Here is a 6,000-nt window from a genome sequence, read left to right on the forward strand (position 1 = left end):
AAAGCTCTATTTTATGGGATGGTGAAGTCGATCTTTCAACTGAGCATGGGGAATAGTAGTATATAGCGTAAAAAAATCAAAAGTTTTTATGTTGTTGCAAAATTGCAAAGATTGTGATCGAAGGTTAAGCAGTAGATCTTTGGAATTTTTGAGAATCCACAAGTCAGTGTTCACCTTACAGCATTTGATAATTAGACATTTTTGAAATGACGATGTATTACAGGAAGGGAGAATTGTTGGGGTATTTGATATATTGTATTCTAATATGTGTTTTTTTTCTTGCTAAAAACACACCTTAAATTTTCGTTTCGATATTTGCAAATGTACCTAAATAACTTACTAGTATACTTGTTACAATTACCAAAACTTTGATTTAGTTTGTTAGTCAGAAAAGTCAAACATGTAGATAGCGGAAGGCAGTAAAACCTGTTCGCACATATCATCATAATTTATTATCCTCTCTATTTTAAAAGATATGTTCAGAAATCCTGCCTTGCAAATTTGTATGTACTGCATGTAACGAACTTTAGGCCAAGCTATGAATGCCGCTCGTTATTTCCTGAGCACGCTAAAATAACTCATATAAATAATGTTAAACACATGAAATACCTGATATAGAAAATAAGAATAAGTCAAAATACACATTATCTTAATATCATAAAACCAACTTAAATGACAACCAGGTGCTAAGCTAACACTAGTTACAACGATACATGTGATGAAAATTCATTATGGCGACAAATTTGTTTACTACGATTTTTTTTTAGAAAAATAGTGCTGCACTGTGACAAACATACCAACAAGCGACTGTTATTGTCCACTTTATCTAATTGTTTTTCTTTTAAAAAATATGAGTGGATAGACCTTACACACATGTTGTGTAATTTTTCAACATAAGCATGCTTTCAAAAGAGTTTATACTGTGTCTTCGAGATAATCAATCTTAAGCAGAATATGCTTACCATTTTGGAGCACCTGCGATCACCCAAAGTTTTCAGTTAGGTACGGGTTGCTTAGTCTTTACTATTCTATGTTGTGTCTTCACTGCTTTTATTTTTCTGTCTGTCTTTTTCATTTTTAGTCATGGCATTGTCAGTTTATTATCGATATTTGCGTTTGACTGTTCCTCTGGTATCTTTTCACCATTGCCTTTATCAGGAAAAACGAAAAAACATTTAGAACTAATTTCTGTTGTGGTTGACCATTTGAGGAAGCTGTGCTTTTATCCAATGAAGTTCGTAATGAGTATGCGTTGAAAGACTAATATCAATATTTATTGGGTTCATAATGAGTGGGAATGGGCGATAGCTGACCTGCGAACAAATACGGAATACTCAAAAATTACTTGCCACTCTACTGGGTCTGTGTACACTATATACCCAAGAATGTTGCATACCCTTCTTCAGTGTCGATGTGGCATGCGATATGTTGGCGAGACAGAACAGCAATTCAACAAACGCATGATTGGTCATCAAAGTGACTACATCAGCAAGCCAAGCGGTCCCGTAAGTCGTCATTTTAGTTCGCCTGGGCATGCCAAAGCTAATATCAAAAACCTAACCATCACAATTATAGACCTCAACGAGGGTTGGTCAAGGGCAGACAGACTTGCTCAGGAAAGTTTTTGAATACGAAATCTAATGACAGCTTCCCTAGAGGTCATACACAAAAAAAACAATTTAAAATGAGTCACTCGTTTCCCCTACCATCACTCATTTTCCTATCATAGATATAGGAAGATGTGGTATGAGTGCTAATGAGACAACCCTTCATCCAAGTAACAATTTATAAAAGTAAACCATTATAGTTCAAGGTGCGGCCTTCAACACGAAGCTTTAGCTCACACGGATCAGCAAACTCTAAAGTGCCACATAATCTACTAGTGTAAAGTCATTCAAACGTAAAAACCAACTGTCTAATTTATATTAAAACATAAAACGTTTGAACTACATAAACAACATACCTCTGAACATCAGATTCCTGACTTAAGACAGGTGCAAGTAATTGCAGCTCGATTAGTTTAATGCACTAGTAGCACGATTTCAGTCTGAAACGGTCATTTTGGTCTGATCACATCTTGATTGACTTGATTTACCGCTAGAAAAAATCGTCAAGATATTTAAGATAGTTAAGTCGCCGTTCAGATCGATAGCCTCATCAGGTAAATCAGTTCGTTAAGGCGTGTCAAGACGGAAAAGACCGAATCGTCTAGCGGGTTGTTTAGACCCGTTAAGACCGTGTCAGACCAAAACAGACCATGGATACAAAAGAACGTTCAAAATTTTCAGATCCTGTTTTGATCCGTTCAGTATACCGGTTTGATACCACGAGTTGCGCCCCTTCTACTCGATAATGCATTTTAGATTAATACATGTATATATGTATTTTATTATTAGAATTTGAAGTATATTTTGATTAATTAAAAAAAAAGATTAAATCTTGTGTTAATTCTTTATTTCTTTTCTTGTTTTATTGAGGAACTAATAAATTATTCGTCTATATATATATGTTGTTTATTTTTTAATAAATGTTAGTTTATATAAATATATATTGATAATTAAATGCAAGGACGTACGTTAATTGTATACACACCAGAATGTATGCCATAAATTTAACCTTGAAATGTTGTGAACACCGGTAAAAATGTTTTTTGTATTTTAAGATTAGTAACGGAAAATCCTAAACGTAACCTAAAAAAGTTAAGGAGATGTGGTATGATTGCCAATGAGACAATCCACAGAAATGCAGCGGAGGCAAATTAACACAGTCATGCATATTTTTGTTTTATGCATGACAGTTTCTTTAATTCGTTTTCTGTTGATATATGTCCTAGTTTACCGTTGAAGCTGTTGCTTTTTTGGTATGTTTATTTTTTTTTTGTGCGAGTTACTCTATTAAAGTTGGAAAAAAATATTCCCGACATTCGGAAATTCGAAAAAAGACTTCCCGGATCCCGAAACCTGATCATATACTGCATTCAGTCTCTGTCGGGACGGTGTTAAAGTATCACCGTATAAAAATTTTCATTCAAACAATATATCCTGATAATATTTATTTTCTTATCCATATAATATGTATATAGTACTTTGTATATACTTTGTATATATATATATATATATATATATATATATATATATATATATATATATATATATATATATATATATGGCGTTGATTTAAAATAAAATCTGTTTTAGTTAAAACGGTCGAGTTCAATGGCACGTGCTAGTAATCAACCGGGTCAACAGGTAACAAAATCAATGATCCATAACGTAAGAAAGTACATGCCTATTATATTTTACAATTACTCTCATCATCATTCTTGATAAAAAGGTCTAAACTTTAATAAAGAATGAATGAACAAGTATTAGTGATGTCTGACCTTCAGTTTTTAATATAAATTAATGCTTATGTTTTTTTTTTATATTGAGCAAAGTAACGAATGTGAATCTATTATACGTTAAAGGTTCTTACATTATCATATATGTCTAAACACTATACCAAAAGACCATGCAAAATATTTGAGCGCCGCATGTAAAACCATTAAAAAAACATGTACTGTTAGGAAGTTTGTTTAGTATTCAAAAGAAACGTTTCGCTTCTCTGCTTATATAGTTTAGAGAGTATTCCTTTAAATTGTGTCAGTTATATAAAGTAGTGTGTATTTGTATTCTATTTATTCATCTAAATGTATCATTATAATATACATTTTGTATTTCACAACTATATATACTATAAGTTGTAGTGTGATTGATTGTTGTTTAAAGTCCAGTGGCAAATACTTCATGCATGTTCAGGACCAGCTGTAAGTTTATGACATGTATGGAACTCACCGGTGTAGTTTTCACGTGTTATAATGGATAAAAGAATAATTAATTTTTAAGATATCGAAACATAAAGGAGGCAAGGCGCATGGATTACCCGCACTTATCAGTTCTTTTCTCTTTTTTTTGTCTTAAAAAAAAAAAAAAAATCGATTTTTTTTTATATGTTTATATAATTTACGATAACTGTGGTGTATACGTGCTGTCAGACGAAAGATACATATGTGCCCTCTAAATATCTTTTTTTACTATGGATTGTTTGCTTTCGTATTGACGTTTAACACACAACTTTAATTACTGACTGTGATGTATGTAGAAATTCAAACGTACTGGAGAATGAAGGATGCAAATCCAAGCTTTGAATTAAAATGGTCATTAAATTTGCCACACAAATAAAAGAACAAGTGTAAGTGTTGGAATGACATATACAATAAATCAACATGTGCATTGTCGGAGAATTTAATTTTGATTTTACTTTGGTAACTGGACAAAATTGAAGAGAGGCAGCCCAATCTTTTCTCCTTTTTGTTACGAGTACAAATAGATTTTATTTGCTTTATAGACATCGAATAGAATTCAGGGCATAACATTACGGAATATGATCTTCAAAATATACAATTTAATACCAATAACATGTAACAAATACATTGTTTTATATATATATATATATATATATAAAAGTAATTTTTTGATCATCAGTGCAAGCAGTAGCGTTTGTTTGATTTTAAAACACGAATCGATCTATACTATTACAATACGCAAGCTGAAACCGTACCAAGTGATTATTATTTTTGCACACGACATCTAGGCTGTCGTCCCACCTCTAACAGTAGACGGTTCTCTTCGTGGGGATATTGTGCATTCAACCGTGGATATGATAAAATATCTGTAATAAACAAAATTGTAATGTTTTGATTGTGTAATGTCTTAATTTTTAAGGTTACGCGGGTTCGGTATTAAGCGGGACAATTGGTATGAACACATTTCGATATACGTGTAAATTATATTAAAAGAAGCTTTCAAACGCAGTTATTTTCGATGATATTTAAAGATACAAATAAAAAAATCCTTTTTATGTTTTTGAATTAGGCTTTTAATTTCCATTCCTAATTATATATCATTGTAGAAAAAATTTATTGTATACATTTAAAGTACATGTAATTCTTTATGCTAGCTAGTCCATGAATAAAATTGCATAAATCACAAAAACACATTCGGGAATAGCAAGAAAGTTTACCAAAAAAGTAGTGGGAACTTTACTGTTTTTTTTTTATCATATATATTTCTGATAGTTTTCCCGACCTATTCTCCTATTTTCAAACTTGAAAAGGGACCTCTTTCAGCGGCACGAGCCTGGAACATGTACACATGACAGTTGTACGTAACAGCTATATAAATATACCAGAGAAGATGTGGTAGATTGCGAATGAGACAACTGTCCACAAGAGACCAAAATTACACAGACATTAACAACTATATGTCACCGTACGGCCGTCAACAATGAGCAAAGCACATACTTCATAGTCAGCTATAAAATGCATTTCAAAGATACTATAATTAGAATAAAAGGTTAACGTACTTACAAAATATGTCATCTTAAAGAATGTGATTTCACAAATAAATTATTTTCAAATTCGCAGTCCAAGTCAACCTAAAATCGGTTACACACATTTTTAATGTTATAAATCCATTCCAACAATATCGTTTTAAACACACACTAGCTTGCCTTTTCATTAATTTGAATAATACAAATTCAGCTAAATTTTGTTTATTCCCATCAACAGAGAAATCTCACACTCATCCCAGACGTTAATAATACTCATGCACTTCAATTTTGATAAACAATTTATTGATACGGATGACAACGCTTTAACATACGGTTACATTAGGGTTAAAAAAAATGTGAACTTGTTTTTAATTGAATTCAAAGATAGATTAAACGGTAGCTTTAGGTAGCAACCATTTGATTTTCTGGGGGTGGAAGGGGGGGTTATGTTTTTTTTTTGGAAAAAAAAGTTTGTTTCGAGTTTTGGAAAAAAAATAAAAAAAAAAAAAAATTGTCGCCAAAAAAATGTTTGGAAAAAAATCCATAGCCCCCCCCCCCCCCCCCCCCCAAGAAAATCAAATGGTTGCTGCCTTAATAGTGAAGTGAACTATTTTTTTTTTTGAAGACTCG

This window comes from Mytilus edulis, chromosome 12, assembly GCF_963676685.1.
Source record: "Mytilus edulis chromosome 12, xbMytEdul2.2, whole genome shotgun sequence".
NCBI lineage: Eukaryota > Metazoa > Mollusca > Bivalvia > Mytilida > Mytilidae > Mytilus > Mytilus edulis.